This window comes from Microtus ochrogaster, linkage group LG1 (assembly GCF_000317375.1).
Source record: "Microtus ochrogaster isolate Prairie Vole_2 linkage group LG1, MicOch1.0, whole genome shotgun sequence".
Classification (NCBI taxonomy): Eukaryota; Metazoa; Chordata; class Mammalia; order Rodentia; family Cricetidae; genus Microtus; species Microtus ochrogaster.
In genome coordinates this window covers 46,657,632-46,678,864 of record NC_022027.1, presented here as the reverse complement: position 1 = coordinate 46,678,864, position 21,233 = coordinate 46,657,632, and the positions used below count along the sequence as shown (strand labels likewise).

At 42.4% G+C, this 21,233-nt stretch overlaps 1 protein-coding gene across 1 annotated transcript in view; it reads left to right on the top strand.

Moving 5' to 3' along the window:
• The first annotated feature begins 19,038 nt into the window (after positions 1-19,038).
• The window catches only part of Cnot6l (CCR4-NOT transcription complex subunit 6 like), a 79,272-nt gene continuing 77,077 nt past the window's right edge, over positions 19,039-21,233 (top strand). The window contains exon 1 of the mRNA XM_026785047.1: positions 19,039-19,348. The gene's annotated coding sequence lies outside the window, so the exon portion shown is untranslated. The remainder of the gene's footprint in view (positions 19,349-21,233) is intronic.

Here is a 21,233-nt window from a genome sequence, read left to right as displayed (position 1 = left end):
TACTCTGTGGGTGTTGCTGTGCCCTAACAGCTACCTTGGGGGAGGGGCTGAGAAGGGCCGGCATCAATGGCATAGACACTGGTGAAAGACCCTACAGACCCCCTCCTCAAAACCCGCAGCTAGCATACTCCCGGGGGAACGTCCTGTTTGCTTAAAATGAAAAAATTCTCCGGATCAGCAGCCAGCCTGCTCTCGTAAGAACATCCCATGTGCTTGAGAGAGCAGGATGTCTATGAGATAGGAAGACTGCAAGGCAGGATATCAATAAGATAGGACATCAACAAAGCAGGTTGACTGCAAAACAGGATATCTATAAGATAGGAACAGGATGACTGTTGCCAGACATCCATGCTGAGAGAGGAAACCATTCATGCCCCCCGCCTCATTCCGATAACCACGCTTTTGCTTCTGTAACTTGCTTTTTTTGCTGACACCCCGCCTCATTCCGATCGACCGATAACCACGCTTTTAATGTGGGAGTGTCATATATCAATCTGTTGATTTCATTGGTTAAGGAATAAAGAAATTGCCTAGGCCCCTTGATAGGCCAACCCTTAGGTGGGTGGAGTAAACAGAACAGAATGCTGGGAGAAAGAAGCTGAGTCATGGGGTTGCCATGATTGTCCCACTCCAGACAGATGCAGGTTAAGATCTTTCCTGGTAAGCCAGCTCGTGGGCTACAAAGATTAATAGAAATGGGTTAGATTAATACGTAATCTAACCAATAAGTATACGTAAGCTAGCCAATAAGAGGCTGGAACTAATGGGGTCAGGCAGTGTTTAAAAGAATACAATTTCTGTGTAATTATTTCGGGTATAAAGCTAGCCATGCAGGCGGCCGGGTGCTGGGGACGCAGCTCCGCCGCTCTTATTTCAACACGCTTTTGCTTCTGTAAACTTGCTTTTTGCTCTTCCCTATAAAAAGCCCGCCCTCCAGTTGGCAGGCGCGCAAGTCCACTGAGAGATCTTGTCACCCGCAGGTACCTGTGTCTACTCAATAAACCTCTTGCGATTTGTATCCGTGCGGTCTCAGCCTGTTCCTTGGTGTTGGGGAGGTCTCCTCCCGAAAAAAGGTCCTCGTCGAGGGTCTTTCACTGGGAGTCAGGTAAAAGGCAAACAACAGACTTATTTATTCAGCTAATGGAAGAGCCTTATATACCCTCTTTCCAGCATCCAGGCTACTTTCCCGGTGGTTGACATTGTGTGGTTGCCCCTCACTGGTAGGCATGATCAGGACCTCTGACTGTGCCTGTTACTAGACCCTCAGGCAGATTCCAGGTAGGCCCCACAGGGGTTGGGTTGAAAGTGACCTGCATTGTAGTTCATACAGGAAAAAGGACAGAAATAAAGCTTTATAACTACTTACTGACTCCTTGATAAATCCCCAAATTCTTCCCAAGCACCCTGAGTTAGGAAGGCTCTGAAGACATAGCAACAAATCTGTTTTATTTATAAAAATGTAACCCATACATTCCAAGTACAGGGCCAGAATTTCCTGATGTTTGGGAAACAATTGTACCATGTGGCCCTGTCATATTTCCTGGCTTCCTGTCCCAGTATGGTCTCTTAATGAAATGCTATTGAAACACACATACAGGGGAAAGAAATATTCTGAGCCAAATATCATGGATAAATGACTTTCTCCTGGTTTCCCAAATTACAGTGAAAAATTTACTGAAGACCAGGGGAAGCGTTGGCTGACGCTTACGGTGCACTGTCACCATGACAGCAGTGGTTTGTAGTCGGTTGTTTTTTACTCTTAAGTCTTTTGGCTCTTTGGGAGCGGTCTGCCACCAAGCTCCCAAATAAATCACACACATGGAGACTTATTCTTTCTTATAAATGCCTGGCTTTAGCTTGGCTTGTTTCTAGCCAGCTTTTCTTAAATTATCCCATCTACCTTTTGCCTCTGGGCGTTCATCTCTATCCTATATAACTCTCCTTACTTCTTACTCTGTGACTTGCTTTGTAGCTGGGTGGCTGCCCCCTGGAGTCGCCCTCTTTCTTTCACTCCTTGACCCCTCTCCCCAGATTTCTCCTCCTGTCCATTCTCTCTGTCTGCCAGGCCCACGTATCCTCTCTCCTGCCCAGCTATTGGCCATTCAGCTCTTTATTAGATCAGGCATGTGTTTTTAGACAGACCAAGTAACACGGCTTCAGAGTTAAAAACGGATGCAACATAAAAGAATACAAAACATCTTTGCATCATTACACAGATATTCCACAGCATAAACAAATATAACATGTGCTTAACTAATATTCTACAACAGTGGTTCTCAGCCTTCCTAATGCTGTGAATCTTTAATACAGTTCCTCGTGTTGTGGTAAACCCAACCATAAAAATTATTTTCATTGCTACTTCATAACTGTAATTTCGCTGTTGTTGTGAATATTAATGTAAATATCTGTGTTTTGGGACGGTCTTGTGAATGGGTAATTTCATCCCTCAGGCTGAGAACCACTGATGTAGGCTCATCTGGGAGATGGGCCTCTGGGAAGAACTGTGAGGGCAGTATTGCATTAATTGAGGCAGAAAGATCAATCCTAGTAGTGGCACTGCTCCCAGGCTTAGATTCTGCACTGTTTAACTGAAGAAAGGTTGTTGAGCTGCAGCCAATGTTCATTGTTCTCTTGCACCTGATTGTGGAAGCTCCTTCTCCTTGGCTTTCTTGCCACAATGAGCTGTCCTGCTGAAATGTGGGCCCGGATAAACGAGCCCCTTCTTCTTCTTCTTTTTTTTAATTTATTTATTTATTAAGGATTTCTGCCTCCTCCACGCCACCGCCTCCCATTTCCCTCCCCCTCCCCCGATCAAGTCCCTCTCCCTCATCAGCTTGAAGAGCAATCAGGGTTCCCTGACCTGTGGGAAGTCCAAGGACCGCCCACCTCCATCCAGAGCCCCTTCTTCTTTAAGCTGATTTTGTCAAGGTATCCTGTCTTAGCAATAGGAAAGAGACTCAGTAAGTTACTGTGATGCCTGCTTGTGAGGCTGAGGCAGGAGGATTGCTTGAGCTTAGGCTTCTGAGACTAGTCTGGGAAGCATAGCGAGACCCTGACTGTAAATAATTAACTGACAAGACTTGAGGGGTGGGAAGCTAGGGGTACAGTATAGTAAGACATGCATTTATCATGTTTCAGGCCCGGAGCTCTAGCTCCAGCACCACAAATAAAGAAAAGAGAATTGAGGATTATAGAAAAGGAAATGGCAGAGGACGTGGTGTACCTGTCATCCCAGTAACTTAAAAGCCTGGGGCAAGAGGGTTGCTTGAGCCCAGGAATTTGAAACCAGTTTGAGCAAAACAATGAGACTTGAAAAGAAAAACCCTCTGAGCATGGTGTTGTGCTGGTGCACACCTGTAATCCTATCCTGAGTGAAACAGTAGGATCGTAAGTTCAAGGCCAACCTGGGACAGAGTGAGCTTCATCTTAAGATTTTCTCTCTCTCTCTCTCAAGAAAATAAGCCTAAATAATATCATAAATTTGCAGAATCTATATTGAAGTGTTAGAGTTCTGCAAAGTTCATGTATTACTATAGTATAAAATTACAAGTGGGGAGTATGGGGGAAGGGGAAGCTAGAAACTGTAAACATATTATCTGTATACTTATTTTTTGGCTTACTGTTTGGTCTCATATGGTGGATGAGGGAGTAATATTTAATAACAATTACTTAATCCTATATTTCCAAACATGTGGATTTCTTGGCCTTTGGATATCAGAATTCATGTCCCATCAGTTTTGGCTCATTCAGAAAAGCTTTTCTATCTGAAGACTACCCTCTTCCCTTTGAAACTATCAAGAAAGACACAGTCCTTCAGACAAAACTCTACGTGCTGTCTGAGGATACTTTGTGATAACTGCATCATATAACACTGAGCTGAAATTCCTCCAAAGACATGTACAATAAGTGGGAAAATTAGTTCTCTACCATGAAACATAGTTCCTTAATTTCTTCTTTTATTTCTCATCAAATAAACAGGCTGTACATATTCCAAAAATAACACTTATAAAAACCTAAAGGTGTGTGTGTGTGTGTGTGTGTGCACACATTCATGTGTGATCTTTACTCCTTATAAAAATCACACAGTTCAAGCCAGACATGGCAGCACACACCTTTAATCCCAGCTAGGGAGGCAGAGGCAGGCAGATCACTGTGAGTTAGAGGACAGCCTGGTCTTCAAAGCGAGTGCCAGGACAGCCAGAGCTGTTACAGAAAGCAACCCTGTCTTGAAAACAAACAAACAAACAAATCACAGAGTTCAATAATGGGGACTCCACCCTAATATCCAGATCTAAGCTAGATAGGAGACTGCTCTTCCGTTTCCCAACCGCCCAAACCTGAACAATCACACAGAAACTATATTTAATTACAGTACTGTTTGTCCTATTAGCTCAAGCTTCTTATTAACTAACTCTTACATCAAATTAACCCATTTCTATTAATCTGTTTATTGCTATGAGGCTGTGGCTTAGCCGGTAAGATTCTGTTCTGGAGTCTTTCTCATTTGGCAGCTATACGGTATCTATCTGACTCCACCTATATCTCTTCCAGTCTGGCTATAATCTGCCCTGCTATAGACCGAAGCAACTTCTTTATTAACCAATGGTAATAAAAACAAATTCATAGCATACGGAAAGGAATCCCACATCAAACCTACTTACTTTCCAAAGGTTCCACATCTAAGCACCATGGTCAGATCAAGTTTTCACCATCTTAGGAAGACTACCATAAACATATAAGGATTAACTCAGTATGAGTTGGAAGTTGGGAGGACAAACCATATTTAAACCACAGCTGTACTCAGAGGTAAGAGGGTTACATGGAAAGGATCCAGGAAAAGAAACAGCTCCTCTGTCTTCTGAAATGCCTCCTGTGTGTTCGTATGATCCAGTGTGTTAGTGTTATCCAGTGTGTTGGTGTTATCCTGTGTATTGATATGACCCTGTGTGCTGGTGGTGGTGTGATTGATCATGTGTGTTGGTGTGATCCTGTGTTGGTGTGATCCTGTGTGCTGGTGTTGGTGTGATCCAGTGTGTTGGTGTTGGTGTGATCCTGTGTGTTTTGTTATTTATGTGATTCAGTGTGTTGGTGTTGGTGTGATCCTGTGTGTTGGTGTTGGTGTGATCCTGTGTGTTGGTGTGATCCTGTGTGTTGGTGTGATTCCAGCAATGCTTATAAGCACCATCTCATGGAATCCTCACAGCTCCATAAAGCAGAAAGCATTATGTGTGTTCTATAGGTGTAGAAATGAAAACACGGAGATGTGAGTGAGTCTGTTACTCACTGCTCCCTGCTGGTCCAAGACAGTCAGCTCATAAAGAGCAAGCAATTGATGGGCTCCTCACTTTGGAGCTTCAGTCCATGGTCACTCGTCCCTGTTGGTTAGGGCCTGTGACAGCAGCATGTAGCAGAACAAAGATGCTTACTCATAGCCTAAACTGGAAGAGAGAAAGGGGAAGAGACCAGTGTCCCACAGTCCTTTTCTTCCTCTTCCTCCCTCTAGTGCTCCTCCCTACCCCACTCTTCCTCTTCTGTTGGTTGTTTGGTTGTTCTTGTTTGTTTTTGTATTTGTATTGGAGCTGTGTGCTGGAGATTGCTGGACTCAGGACGTCACACAAGCCGCACAGGCATCCTACCGGTGAACTTCACCCCTTCCCACAATCCCTTTGAGAGCATACACTCAGTGGCCTGGAGACCTCCCACTGCACCCCATCTCTTACGTGGGAGTAAGCTGGAGCCAAGTTTTTACACTTGAGCTTTTGGGAAACTTTACAGATTCAAACTATACGAAAGACTGCTCATCTACTACACATGGTTATAATTTTTTTATTGCATTGAACTCTGCTCCGTGTAAATCAGTCAACAAATAGTTACTGTGGATTTGTAACTTCAAGCGTTACAGTGCACTGCAGAAGAAAGAAATCAGTATATATACCCTATTCTCAAATTGTTTCCTTTCTAGTAACAGAGAGAAAGGGGAGGGAGAGAGAGAAGGGGGTGGATTCTAATAATGAGAAAATATTTTGAGATACAGCCATCTATTAGCTTAAGAAGCAAACAACTGATGTGGGGAGGGAGATGATGAATATGAAACAGTATATTCCCCAGGCATGTTGCTGCAGGTCTAAAATTCTCAAGCTCCTTTAAAAATTGAATTTGCTAGTTATATTGAGTCATTCATTCGGAGATAGCCTTGGGGTAGGGACATTAATTAAAACCAACTGTAGCAGATCCAAATACAGCAGAGAGCACTTAAAAGGGTGGAGGAAGAAGAGGTGGGGAGCAGCCTCCCATGCTTCCCAACAAGAACTGTTCTACAGAGATCACAGAGAGAAGATACAGCAGAAGGTAAGCAGAGCGAGAGCGAAGGAGCCTGGCTACTCTAAGACTGTATTGGGCAATATACTGTAGTGGCAAAGCCTATGAATACTAACAGCACAATGACCTGGCTTGGATCTTGGCTCCCATGAAGAAAGTTACTTGACATGTTTGAGGAGAAATAATAACATTTACCTTATATGGTGTTTGTAAAGGTCAAATAGGCAAACAAAAATACCTGGGAAATTGTGAGCTCTTACTAAATGGTGTCTATTGTTATCATTCCATAATTTAAGGAAATGGTGTTTAATTCCATAAATATCTAATTAGTTGGTAACCCCCAATGTCATATTAAACAACAGGGATGTTATTAGGCTAGGTGAGCTTTAAAATGTTTCCTGTATTAATGACTTGTAGGTGGTATATCTCTACTTGCAAGCATGGCCACTAAGAATTGATAAGGAAGGTTTTTAGATACCACAATCAGGAGAGGGAGCTGTCATAGGAAACAATATTTGAGATAAGTGAAGATCCAAAAATTCTCAGGAAAGTCCTACACATGACCGGATGCATCATGCATGACCTTTAAATGTCACTATGAAAAGCGTCAAGCCCTGTGGGTCACCAGCTCTTGCCATCAAGGGCTGATGGTGTAACTTAGTGTTTGATCACTTGCCTAGTGTTTGTGAGACTACGGATTCAATGGGGGAAACCTCCCCCTGGACAAACAGGAAATGCATGTCTACAATGGTTCAAACCTAGAACAAACTCAGTTTTACTTACAAAGGACTTGGGATTTTAAGGAGGAAGGTTAATACAGTCTTTTTATAGAAACACAGCTATTATGTAACTAAGAAAGAATATAATTGTTTTGCCTGGAATTCTACCAAAAGTAACTTACCATTTTAGAACTATCATGTCACTTTTATAACCTGCCACACCTATATATCAGCCGGTCTGCTCTTAGAGCCATGGGATTCACGCTAAAGCTACATGTAGATACAAGCTTCTAATGCCTTTATTTGGGCATCCATTGTAGTCAAGTCTGAGCAGTTCATCAGTGTATTTAGTGATGAATTACTTCGCTTTTAATTATCATATAGCTTATAACTAAGACATTACATTATTTTTAAAGAAATTATGTGTGTACATAAAACATATTGTTTATGCACACCAGGTCAGAACAGGTCAGGATAATAAAGAAAGATTACAGAACACTTTCTATTAAACGAGAGTGCTGGATCTGAAGGGGTTGAGCATTGTATTTGATGGTATTACATTACACTAACACTGACACTGAGTGGGAAAAAGTAAATGTCAGTGTTAGCTATGGTCTAGTCTCAAACACGCACATACACAGATGTACAAACAGACACGCAGCAAAAGCTACACTCCTTTTATAATATCTTGCAGATTATTAAGAAAAAGAGAGCCAGTAACTCCACTAAAGAGGCCTCTTCTCTATGCCCCTCAGTACTAAAATCCACTTTCTTCACTTCAAGCAGAGAATTATGGCAGTGCATTGTTTGGGTTTTTAGGAGTCAGATGGGGAACAAAATTTAAATTCTAATTCTGACCAGACAATTTCCCCCAATCCCACCATTTCTTTCCTTTTTTAATCATTTGAGTTTTATGTATGTATGTAATGAATTTTAGCAATTTTCACCTTTCATTAACCCTGTCGTGTCTCTCCTCTCACTGAAACCCTTCTTCTTCCCAAGTCCCTCTGACTTTTATCCCTTGATACGTGTGTGTGTGTGTGTCTGTGTGTGTGTGTGTGTGTGTGTGTGCATGAGAGAGAGGCAGAGACCCACTGAGTTTAGAGTTGCTGGCATGAGCACAGGTAGGGTTATTTACTGAACTCTGGATAAGTTATCAGTGACTACGACACTGAAGAAAATGACATTTCCCCCATCCAGCTGCTAGCAGTCCCTCAGAACTCAGGGTGAAAGACCAGAGATTTGCTCTATCTAGTAGTTTCCTCTGAATCATGCTACCTTGACCACACAAACAAAGGAGGAAAAAGTTTATTTTGGCTTGTGATTTCAGTCCCTTTACTGTGGGAAAGGCATGGTGAAAGCAGGTCGGCTTATGGTGGTGAGGCGTTGGTTCACATCGCGGGAGACCAGGAGGCAGGGATCCCATGGTGGTGAGGCGTTGGTTCACATCGCGGGAGACCAGGAGGCAGGGATCCCATGGTGGTGAGGCGTTGGTTCACATCACGGGAGACCAGGAGGCAGGGATCCCAGACCCGAGCAGGCATAACCTCCAAAAGGCTCACCCTAGAGTCCTACTTCTATCTGCTAGGTTTCACCTCCTGGCTCCACAGCCTTCAAAATTGTTCTGGACTTCAAGTTGGGAATCCATTGCTCAAAACATGAGCTTGTAGGCCACATTCCTGAGTCAAACTATTACAATAACATGTGGCTTCTTACTTCAAGGGCTACACAGATGGGTGGGGAGGTGGGAAAGAACTATTACAATAACTATTACAAACTATTACAATAACATGTGGCTTCTTACTTCAAGGGCTACACAGATGGGTGGGGAGGTGGGAAAGAACTGGGAGGAGTAGGGCAGGGGAACCATAATCAGAATATATTGTATGAAAAAAATCCATTTTCAATAAAAGAAAAAGAATCACGAATAAACATTACCATTCCAGGCAAACAAACAACAAAAACAAAGAAGCCACAAAAGGCATATACGAGCCTGCGAACAAACACCAGTACAGTAGGACACACAGGTGCTAGCAGGTGTTTATGGCCAGGATACACAGTGACTACATTTCTAGTTGCTGTTGTCAAACACCCAACCAGAAGAAGCAAGTTGAGGAAGGAAGGAGATGTTTTGGCTCGCAGTTTGAGAGTTCTTGCAGAGGAGAAGATGGCAGAAGCTCCCAGCTGAGCAAACCACAGGAGGAGAGAAAAGGGAATGTTTGTTTGACTGACTTCTTCCTTCCGGGTTCACTCAGTCCAGGTTCCCAGCCTGTGGAATGACTTACCATATTCATGCTGAGCCTTTGCTTCAGTTAACTGTCCCTCACAGACACCCCTAGCTGTGCGTTACACAGACAAATCAAAATCCAGTCTAGATGGCAATGAAGATTAGCCATGACAATATATTCGGGGAAACACTGGGATAAACAAAACTAAACATGTTTTAGTAAGACCTAATTAAAACTCATGCATTTTGGACAAGTGCTATGTCAATAGGCGAAAGTCACAGACAACAAAGAAACAAACAAAAACAAAACTAATTTTCTTACTGAATTAGTGAGTATTCTCAGTTTCTGGGAGTAAAAAAATGCAGCGGGTCACATGTCCTGCTTTTATATTGACATATGGACTCCCCTCTTTCTACACACCGAGAACCTCTTGGGAAATGATTAGTTGTGGCAGCTGACTAATTACGGTAATATGGGGGGTATTTCGGAAGGCTTTCTTATCTTCAAATAAAAGTTCCCAAGGTATATTTTCAGGCACTATAGCATGCAAAGGGATAGGGGTTTCGTGTAGAGATTCTCTCAAGTTACACCATATGAAGGGATTCTAACTTGTAACTTTATGTTGACAAAAGAAGGAACTGAGAAGGTTAACCAGGGAACATAAATTAGAATGTGTGATTAGCCTGAGCCATTTCAGAACTAAAGTTCCTTCTTCGTAGCAAAAATTAGCTACACTGTCTAAGCATGAGAAAAAAATGTGTGGTTGTTCATTCAGTTCCAATATTGCGATTTGGGACAGCAATTGTAGGTATAGAAAGAATGTGTTATTATATATGGAAAACTAACAGGAAGAAGTTAGAAAATTTATGATATTAGAAATATTGTTCTTTCCTGGGTCTTTCAGGAGAATGGGCTAGCAATATGTAGACAAGCTAAACAAAGAATTGGAATACAATTCTAAAGGAATCTCCACCCAGAAAAAACATAGTTCCTTTAACTAAGATCATTTTAAAGGTCAGCTGTTAGAAGTTCTCCTAATTTATTTGACATAGGTGTATCAGCACTTGGTTCCTTCCTCTCTCCTCCCTTTTCCTGTTCCTCCCCCATTTCCTTCTTTGCTGCTGGTGGGGACTGAACCTAGGGGCTTGACCATGTTAAACATATGTTCTATTGTTAAGTTGTTGCCATCCCAGGTGACATGTCAGGTCAAGGTTTCCTTCATAACACATAAAGTCCCTGAGGGTAAACCAATTAGTGAATTCTATACTTTACCCAAATATTAAGCCACCTACATGCACAAGTCACTGAAGCTGATTTCTGGAGTGGGAGTGGAGCATCACCACTCAATCCAGAATTCAAATTCATTTATTGTGACTAAACCAGATTTGGATTATTTGATTAGATAAAATGAAGTACAGAACATACCTATGATATATAACAAAAATGTTTAATTTTAATCCAATAAATCCTTAGTTACAACATATAGTTGCCAGGAAACAGGAGAAAATGGATCAAAACAAATGCTAATATATTTGTCTAAGTAATCAAACAAACCCAAAGTTTGATATTGTTTGGAACGATTGTTCCTTCAATTGGAACTACGGTTCCTTCAACAAGTCAGAGCTATAAAAAAGGGAGTGTCAAATAAAGTAAGACCTAAGAGTCTTAGTAACAAGACGCACTGTGGGATCCTGGGTTGGAGGATGGATGGACCCGAGCTCTAGAGCTCATTTTTTATCTGAAGGAAGCACCTCTCATCACGTTGATAAGGCCTGCCATTGTCTCTCCTTCCTGCAGCTGTCTGTTCACAAACTCTGCTTATGACATTTCAGCTTCTTACACATGACTCGATAAATCAGCTAACCCAGTTTTCTTCATTATCTTAAGAAGAATTCCTTACTGGGGCTCAGGATAGTGCTGTAGCTAGTTCTGCGTTCTCTTTACTGCATGAGAAATGCTGTTTCCCTGAAATTGGATATTTTGTTTCAGATGAAGTGAAGCAGTTTCTCCAAGATTGTATAACTGGCAGAGCCAAAAACCTGTATTCAGCTATATCCTTTTCTAAAACCACTGGGTTCTAGCCGCACCTAGCAGAGTACCTGTCCTCAACACACTGTTGGGTTTTCAGGGGCAATAGCCTGTTATCCAAGCATCAAGGAGGATTGCAGGGAATTCTGGGGTGGGTGCTTGTAAGGGCAGCTATTTGAGAGCATGGAAATGGAAGGTCAAATGGTGGAAGCCAGGAACAATGTCAACCAAACAATCAGACTCGGAAAGCTGGGGCACGTGTAACACGTTCGGATATAAAGTAGGGAGAGTGACAGAGAAATGTGCTCCTTTTGCAATTGTCTGTGTCCAGGTTCTAACCATCCTGGAAAGGCAGTGGGGAATCCTGTACAATTTACTGGTCCAGAAACAGTTACAAGCATACTATGCACACACTCCTATAAGTTCAGTGGTATTGGGACAAGAAAAAGACCTTCCTCTTTAGAAAAAACAGTTTTTCTTTTTAAAATTTACAGAGTAAGGGAATCCTTCTATTTGACATCTCAGAATTTAAATATAGATGTTCTTGAGGATACCAGAAACAAGCGCTACTGACCTTTCAGAGAGATAAAGAAACAAAGGGAAAAAGGGAGTAATTAATTATAAGCCTCTAAAAACAGACCACGAAAGTTTTGCTGAAAATGCCTCACTTTAATTTAGATGAACATAATAGTATACTTGCTTTGCCAGCATAAAGTTTTGCCATTATTTTTTTTTTTTGCAAAATTAATACACTATCTCCACTATATTTCTCTGGATCCCCAAGCCACTCAGTGTTATAGTGAGGGATCCTGTCTATGTTGCCCTGCAGCTTACTTATGACAGCAATGTGTTTAACAGAAACAGTTTCTCAGCTTCTTTTCCAGCTAGTTGGTGACTTTCATTAAGTTTACGGTTAATAAAATCTAAGCAAGTATTTTAGGCAGACCTTCCAGGAAAGTGTTTACAGATAAAGATAAATGTTGCATTGTCAAAAAAACGAATCAGATAGTGAGAATTCCAACTTCCACATCTTTTCAGTCTTTGAGCAGAAGACGCTCCCATTCTTAGAGATGAGTTAGAAGCTCCTCCTTAGAGTGCAAGCAGTCCTTGAGAATATGCATCCCCTGCTCACATCCTGACCAGCAGCATTTGCAGTAAATTGGGTGGGCCTTGACACAGGAGCTGGACTATGAAACAAGAGAGGAAGTTATGCTTTAAAGATAACATGGTCCTGTTGGCCATGACGGTCCCTGGATTGACCACCAGCAGACTTCTCTAATGTAAGAGAAACCAATGTTATTTCCCATTTATTTCACTATCAGATAATTCCTAGTAAACTAAGAAGAGATAGGCTAGATGTGGTACCACATCTGTAAAAAGCAGTCAGAAGAACAGAGGCAGGAGGATCATGAGTTTGAGGCTAGCCTGGGGTGAGCTACACAGTGAGTTCCAAGCCAGTCCAAGCTACATAGTAAGATCTTGAGAAATAATAAACAAACAAAAAATGCTGATGGTATGACATTAGGAGGGCTAATATTAATCAAATATTTCTTGAGAATTTTATTAAACATTAATGATAAGGAATATCATATTTATTATTTGCTGATGACAGAGCTCATGATACAGAATGTAAGAGAGAGATATACATGCACAAGTAATTAAGGATACTACCCCATGGTTGTAACTCTATATACTACATAGACACAGTTGGCCAAGAGGCAAATGGGTACTATGCCCTAATAGATCATATATAGAGAGAATCTTTCTTAATTTATCTTCATAAATGGAATGTCTGTTTTGTTTATAGACTATGATTGAACCCATGATGGTGATGACAATGATACTGTCTTTTTGAAGTTCTGCTCGATTTCCAAATGTATTTAGTATCACTTAGTCTTCTTTGAAAGAACATGTGGTTATACAGAAAAAAAATGTCTACAAGTTTTGGTCTCAGAAGTCAACTCAAGTTACTGGTGTAAGAGTCTTCTGTTTATGTGTTGTTTTCATTGGCTAATGAATAAAGAAACTGCTTTGGGCCTGATAGGGTAAAACTTAGGTGGAGAAGACAGAACTGAATGCTGGGAAGAAGGGCAGAGTGAGAGACATCATAGATCTACAGCCTGAGACAGACACTGGTTAGAATCTTGCTGGTAAACCACAGTCACGTGGAAATACAGATTAATAGAAATGGGTTAAATTAAGATATAAGAATTAGCCAATAAGAAACTAGAGCTAATGGGCCAAGCAATGTTTTAATGAATACAGTTTCTGTGTGGTTATTTCGGGTGTAAGCTAGCTGGGCGGCAGGGACAAAGGGCCCCCTCTCCTTGTAACAAGTTACATTCTACATATCGGTTAAACTAAGCATACTTTCTATAGCAGAGTTGGGCATGTTGTGTCTAGAGTTTTAGGAGGATTTAGATAAAGCTTCAAGGAGGAAGGAATGCTTTGAGCACCACTTGCCACTATAACAATCTGCTTTTGAAAAAGGCAGAAATACTTTCCCCAAAGAAAAGGAGTACCAGAGAGAAAGGAAAGTTTCTGGGCAAACAAGTGGCTAGAGAGGACAAATAGAAGAAGCTTTCTAATTTACTAGTTTAGTTTTAAATTTTGTGTACTTATTTACATTAGGGTCTAACTAGGTAGCCCTGCGCTCACAGAGACCTGTATGTATCTGAGTACTGGGATTAAAGGCATGCACCACCAGGCCCAGCTCAGGTCTTATCTACTTGTTCCCCCCTGTGTATATAGATAGCTTCTGAAGCACAGCTTTGAAAATCCTATGACATTAGTAGCATACAGTATTAAAATAGTGGATTTTATTAATTGGATTGTATGTTGGCCACCTCCCAGATGCACTGAGGCATGAAATATGTATTTTGGTAGTAATGATGGCCTGACTAGAACATATAGCTGAACTACAGTGAAGTACTATGGAGAGTGCTGATGATACTGACAGGATCAAGGTGCAGAATAGTGATCAAGGGCTTGAACCAGATAGTTTATAAAAAAAAAAAAAAGGATAAGGAAGACTGTAGGGATATTTTGTTTGTGTTTTAACAAATAAAGTTTGCCTGAAAATCAGAGTGCAGAGCTAAGACACTGCAGAGGTAGCACACACATTTAATCCCAGTACTTGGGAGTCCCATGCCTTTAATCCCAGCACTAGGGAGGTGGAGAGAGGTATATAAGAAGGGAGAAGACAGGAGCTCATGGCAGTCTGAGGTTTGGTGGAGACAGATGGGTCTGGAGATGCAGTCTGAGGACAGGATCGCTCCTTTGGTCTGAGCATTGGTAGAGGCAAAAGAACTCTCTAGTGATTGGACACTTTGCTTCTCTGATCTTCAGCATTAATCCTTATCTCCTACTTTGAGTTTTTATTATTAATACCAATTAGAATTCGTGCTGGAGAGGTCATTAAGAAGAATTCTGTTTACCATCTTATGGCAGATGACATATACGCTACAACAATAACAGCAATGAAGCATATTCATCTATTAACAGTTGTGAGTTGGATGTTAAATGTCCCATAGACTCGTGGCTTTAAACACTTGGCTGTTGGTGGTGCCGTTTGAGAAGGTTATGGAATTTCATTGGAGGAAGTGGATCACTGGGGGGGAATGTCTTGAGATTTTAAAGCTCAGCTCTACTTCCTTCACTGTGATGCAATGTGATTAGCTTCCCCCTGCTCCTGCTGCCATGATGGACTGTATCTCCTTGAACCATAAGCCAGAATAAACCCTTCCTCCCTTAAGATGATGCTTGTCAGATGTTTCATCTTAGCAACAAGAAAAGTAGTTATTACATCAAAGTAGCAGTGTATTGGGTGATAGCCATAGCCAATCTGGAGAAAGGAACAAGCCAATCTGGAGAAAAGAACAAAGTAGCAGTGTATTGGGTGATAGCCATAGCCAATCTGGAGAAAGGAACAAGGAGAAGGGCAATGGAAAGAGTTGATGAGCCAGGAGAAGAGTGGAAATAGTAAGTCACCACCCTTGGATGTACACACACCAATGGCAGTTGATACCTCCAAGAAAAATAAGAAACAGTTCATCATACTGGTGCAGGCCTGTAATCTGAGCCCTTGGGAGGATGACGTAGGATTGCCACAACTTCCAAGGTTGTCTGGCTATACAGCAGGCCACCATTCACTATAATGTGAGATCTTGGCTCAAAAACAAACCAGCACATAACACAACAAACCCTAGGGGCTTGGGCTATAACTCAGTTGGTAGAATGTTTGCTTAGCACAGACAAAGTCCTTAGTTTGATCCTTAGGAACCCACAAAACCCGACATGGAGGCCCAGTCCTATAATCAAAGCACTTGCAAGCAGAATGATTGGAAGTTCAAGGTCATCCTCACTGCACAGCAAATACAAAGCCAACTTGGGTCACACTAACTTCTATTTCCAAACAACAATGCCCAAAACCCACATTAAAAATGTCAGGTTTTGGGGAGGAAGTGGGAGAAGTGGAAAAAAGGAAAACCATAACTAGGTATGTTATATTAAAAAAAAAACATTTTTACTAAATGAAAAAAAAAATAAGTCAGGTGTGGTCTTGCATTTTTGTAACCCCAGAGCACCAGGAAAAGACAGACAGGTGTATGATTAGGGCTTGCTAGACTATTATCTTAGCCTACTTGGTGAGCTCCAGGTCAAAAAAGCCAACCCAACCAAGCAACCACTAACAAAAATATCCTAGAAACTAAACCCTCCAAAAACACCAACAAACCAATTAGGTACATAGCCATTGAGAAATGACACCTAAGGTTGAGGACGCCCTTGGGCTTCCAAATGCACGTACCACAGAAGTGTGCACATCAGTACATGCAAGGAATGAACACACTTGAGCAAATATCAAACACAAAGTAAAAACACCAAAAAGAAACATAAAAAATAGATTAAGAAAGGAGGAGAGAGGGTGAGTGGATGACAAGAGCACAGAAAATGCAGTTCAGGGAAATATTGACTGTCATTTTACTAAAATATAGCTTGGAAGTCCTGTGAGGAGGTCTGGAAAGTAAAAATAAATAATACATATTTACGTGCACTTTGTATGATATGTTCATATATAAGTGGGCACAAGCTCGTGGGTGGAGGCCAGAAGACAACTTCAGCTGTTGCTTCTGAAGTTCTAACCACTGTGTTTCCTTCCCTTTTGCTTGTTTTGAGTTTATATTTTGGAGTCAGAGTGTTTTATTGCTTTGGAACTCACCAAGTATGCTAGACTGACTGGCCAGTGAGTCCCAGGGATCTGCCTATCTTCCTGTCCCCTCTGTCTCCTGCTTTGTGTCACCATACCCAGACCCCCCATTTTTGGGGTAGGTTCTGGAGGATCAAACTTGAGTCCTCTATCTTGCAAGGCAAGCACTTTACTGACTGGACTATCATCAAACACACTACTTATTTCAGAGTTAAAGTCATTTACTTATTTATTTATGGTTCTGGGAATCAAAACTCGGGCCAAGTGAGTGTGACAAAGTGATATGTCCATGACTACAGTTCAGAGCAAGTTAAAGTTACTCTGTATCCATAGAAATGAAGTAAAAATACATTTAACTACCTTACTAACATTTTAATATTTATTTTTATTCATTTATGTATATGTGTTTATCTCTGTGTATGTTTACAATGTGTGTGCAGGTGCCCTTGGAGGCCAGAAAATGTGGCCTTGGATCCCCCGGAGCTAGAGTTAGAAGCCCAGCATAGATGTTGGGAGCAGAACTCAGGTCTGCTTGAAAAGCATCAAGCACTCTTAGCCACCAAATCATTTCTCCAGCCCTATTTTACTAATTATATCTTAAATAAATCTAAATGTGAATTTTCTTTAAAGTTATGAACTTGTTGCTATAAACATAATAAAACCAATAAAATAAAATTAGTCAAACAGTAGTAATTTTGTTTAAAAAAAACATGAAACTTTGCTTTTGAGTAAGTTGTTGAACAGAATTTGATAGCAGTAGGATACCAATGAAAACATGGCTGAGAAGATTTATTCAGATAAAATGTTTCAAATGCTAATTTGGAACAAATCACAGAACAAGTCCGTTCTTCACTGAGAAAGAATGAACCAATTCTGCAATCATATAAACAAAATTTCTATTAAGGCAATTTGGCCTAAAATTTTTTCTTAAGAAACTTAAATTGGATAAACTACCCCTTCTTGTTTTTAAGATTCAATTGTGTGTGTGTGTGTGTGTGTGTGTGTGCGCGCGCGCACACATGCGTGCGCCTATGAACACTCATCCTTGGAAGCCAGAAGAGGGTGTTGGATCTCCTGGAGCCTGAGTTACAGGATATGGATTGTAGGGACAAGTACAGACAGGGCTTTTAATGATTGAGCCACATCTCTAGCTCCAAAAGCTCTTTAAAAGGAAAACTTTTAATTTTCATTGACATATAATTGTACTTATTTACAGAATACATTTCTTTAAGTGTATACATTGTGTGCTGATTAATTCTAGAAAATTAGTTTACCCATCACTATGAATAGTCAACAAGGAAATACAAATTAGAAACAAATGAGATAACATCAACAAACTCAGTATGCCAAAGACAGATCTGTACTCCTGTGTTTATTACAGCTCCATTCCCAATCGCCAAGGCAGAGGTTTTTCTATTTTATTCTAATTCATAATTTTTTTTTTAAAAAGGTAAAACCTGACAAACATGAAAAACACCCAGCAAGTTTTCTTTTATTGAGACAGGATCCCACTCTGTAGTCACGGTAGGCCAAGAATGTTGACCAGGCTGCTGGCCCTTTGCCCTGAACTTGCAGCAATCCTTCTGCCTCTGCCTCCTGAGTTCTGAGTTCATAAGCATGCACCACCACCTCTGTTCTATAAAAATTATTTTTTAAAAATGGTCAGGGAAACCAGTACAGTGGTAGAATGCTGTAAAGTTAGCACTCAGGAGGGAGGAGGAGAGTTGAAGGATAGCCTGGGGAGTGCAGGGAGATTGTCTCTGTTCTAACATCTAGAGCTAAGGATCATAGCTCACTAGTCTGCTGGGGTCGTGGTGTTCGCCTTTAAAGCACTCGGGAGCCAGAGGAAGCGGATCTCAGTGAGTTCGAGGCCAGCCTGATCTACAAAGCGAGTTCCAGGACAGGAAGGACTGTTACACAGAGAAACTCTGTCTCAAAAAACCAACCAAAAAAAAAAAAAAAAGCCGGAAAGAAAGGATGTTGAAGGCCTTGTAAATCCCTGGATAGAGTTCCCAACATGCCAAGGATGGGATGTGTGTCCAAATTAGTCTTTTACTTTTGTTTGTAGAGAGTCAATATACTTGCTATCTTTCAGAAAATACCTCTGTGAGTAGAGATTATCTGAATGTGACTGGATTCAGCTGAGGTTTTAAAAATTATTTATTGACGTTCATGTACTTGTTTTGCTCAAATATATGTCTGTGTGTCTGGTGCCCAAGGGAGTCTGAAGAGAACATCAGATCCCCTAGAACAGGAGTCACAGATGGTTGTGAGCCTCCATGTAGGTGCTGGGTATCAAACAGGTCCTCTGGAAGAGCATCCCGTGCTCTTAACCACTGAATCATCTCTCCAGCCCCCACCTCCAATGGAGCTTTTAATAAAAACATTATTTACCATTTACACTCTAAATTCTAAAGGTTCTAATTAACCCCCTTGCCCCCAATGCTGTGAAACATTTACTACTTAAATTTAGACACCAGCAACGAACATTTACCTACGTAAGTCTGGGCCTCAAGATTTATTAGTGCTTTTTAAAAATCCTCTCTCTTCTCCCTGTACTATTTCTACTACAGCAGCCGGTGATGGGTAGTATCAGATGGCTGAGGTAAAAATGTCAGTGCTTCCAATCTGTCCTTCTAGGCATTGTTCGATAATTTGTGTCACCTTTCAATTTTGGCTCGTTCTCTGAGAACTTCCTGTTTATGTGTCAGCTTCCCCTGCCAGGACTGTGAGGTACTATACATGTTTGTCTCTCCAGGGCTGGGAGCGAACATACCACGCCTGGCATGTATGTTTGCTTATTGTGTATGAGCTAGAAATCCATCTACAGGTGAAGACGGGCGAGACATGTAAGTATCACATTTATCTGACTTAAATTTTGAAGGATTTACTTATCTTTTTCAGCATTTGATAGTAGCTCTACTTTGCAGGTATGTGTCAAGAAATTTGATGGCAAATAAGGTATAGTGAAGGCAGGTTCACTGACTGCCCTGGCCTCCTGAAGTCACTTGTTTGACTGTGCTGTTTACAGAGCTAAAGATTACTAATTATTGTATTTTTGTCAGCCTCAACTAAAATAGTTGGGATTGAATAGACTTCTTGCAGAATTTAAGACTATTTTAACACCTTTTACAAAAAGTGTGTATGTGTTTGGGGGTGGGGGTGTGGGCTGTTGCTAGCCAGGGAAGAAGAAACTGAATAAGGATGGAAAAACAACAGGTAGCTTGTAGGTCTTTTTGGCCCAGAGGGGCTTTTTCAGTCATTCACACTTCCTGGTGACAAGATGAAAAGGGCAGTTCAGTTTTTCATAAATGATTTGCATTTTGATCACATCCCTTTTCTCCCCTCGCAAGCGATAAAGGCTTTAAACACTCAGCAACAGGGCCTGATATAAGCTGCAACCACACACGGTTGCTTTAGTGAGCTAAATAAAACGTTTTTCTCGCGGATAAAATGTGTTGGACGGTGTAAACACCTCTGGACCATCCTCGGCAAATACCCAGCCCAGAGCCACGCACCGGCAGGGACGGAAAGTGCAAATCCAAGGCGGCGTTCTGTCGTGAAGAGCAGATGCAACTGGCTTCTTGGTCTGTTGGTGGAAAAACCTTCAAGTGGCAAAACACATCCCTCCGAACTTAAAATAGCAAGCTCCATTCACGCGGCAACCAATAATATTTCTAGTTTACCCTTAAATGTTTTCATGCCGTAACTGCCAAATACAATTTTATCGCGAGAAGGGAGGCTTTAAAAATAGGACGGGGTTATCGCAGAGCGTCAGAGGGTTTTAAATTCACCTCCCGCCACGTAACTTAGACACGCTACCTGTTAAAAAGGAAAAGAAGGAAAGAAACCCACTGAGGACGTGAGAAAACATTTCCTTGGGTCACTTCGCCTCACCTGCCATCTCCTTAACCAGCTAGAACGCTCTGGGCTCTGCAGTGGGCCTGCGTGGGGCGAGCGTGGGGGGGGATCAGTGCGGAGTCCACGCAGGTCTCCGCGTGTCTTCCCGCATGCCCGTCAGCACCGAGGTCCTGATAATCCTACAAGTCTCCTCAGCTCAATCTAATCAGGGAGAATTTTTTTTTTCCAAAACACCATCGGCGGGGGCGAGGAAGGAAGCCAGCCAGCGGCTCGGCCGCCCCGCGCGCACGCGCACCTCCCGCAGCGCTGTGCCGGAGCCCCGCCCCTTCCCGCCGTCACCCCACCCCTCGGCGCTGGGGAGTGACTGACTCCCGCCAGCCCCTCCACGTCAATCAACCTCCTCCTCCTCCTCGCACTCTCTGCACCTTGTTATTAATCTCCAAAGCGGTAGCGCCCGGACTCCTCTCCCCCGGCCCTCGGGGGTGTGAGCGTGTGTGAATTAGAGCGAAGGCACCGAACGCTCGCGTCTCTCTCTCTCTTTTCTCTCTCTCTCTCGGCCCGGCCTCGGCAAGCAAACCCGGCTCGGCGGCAGCAACCCCCGCAGCGGCGGCCGCCTCAGCACAGGAGAAGGCCAAGGCCAAGGCCGGGCTCCGCGAGGCTCTCGCAGCAGCGGCTCGCCGCGTCTCCGGCGCCTGGCGGGGCCCTCTCCTGCGCGGCGCGGCCGGGCCCGCGTCTCCCCTCACCCCGTCCCCGTCCCTATCCGTCTGGTCTCCGCTCCCCTCGGCCTCCCTCCGCCGCCTCGGTGGTTCCTCAGGCGGCCCGGCCCGGCCCGCCCGCCCCGCGTCCCCTCCGGCCGGTGCCTCTCCCCCCGGC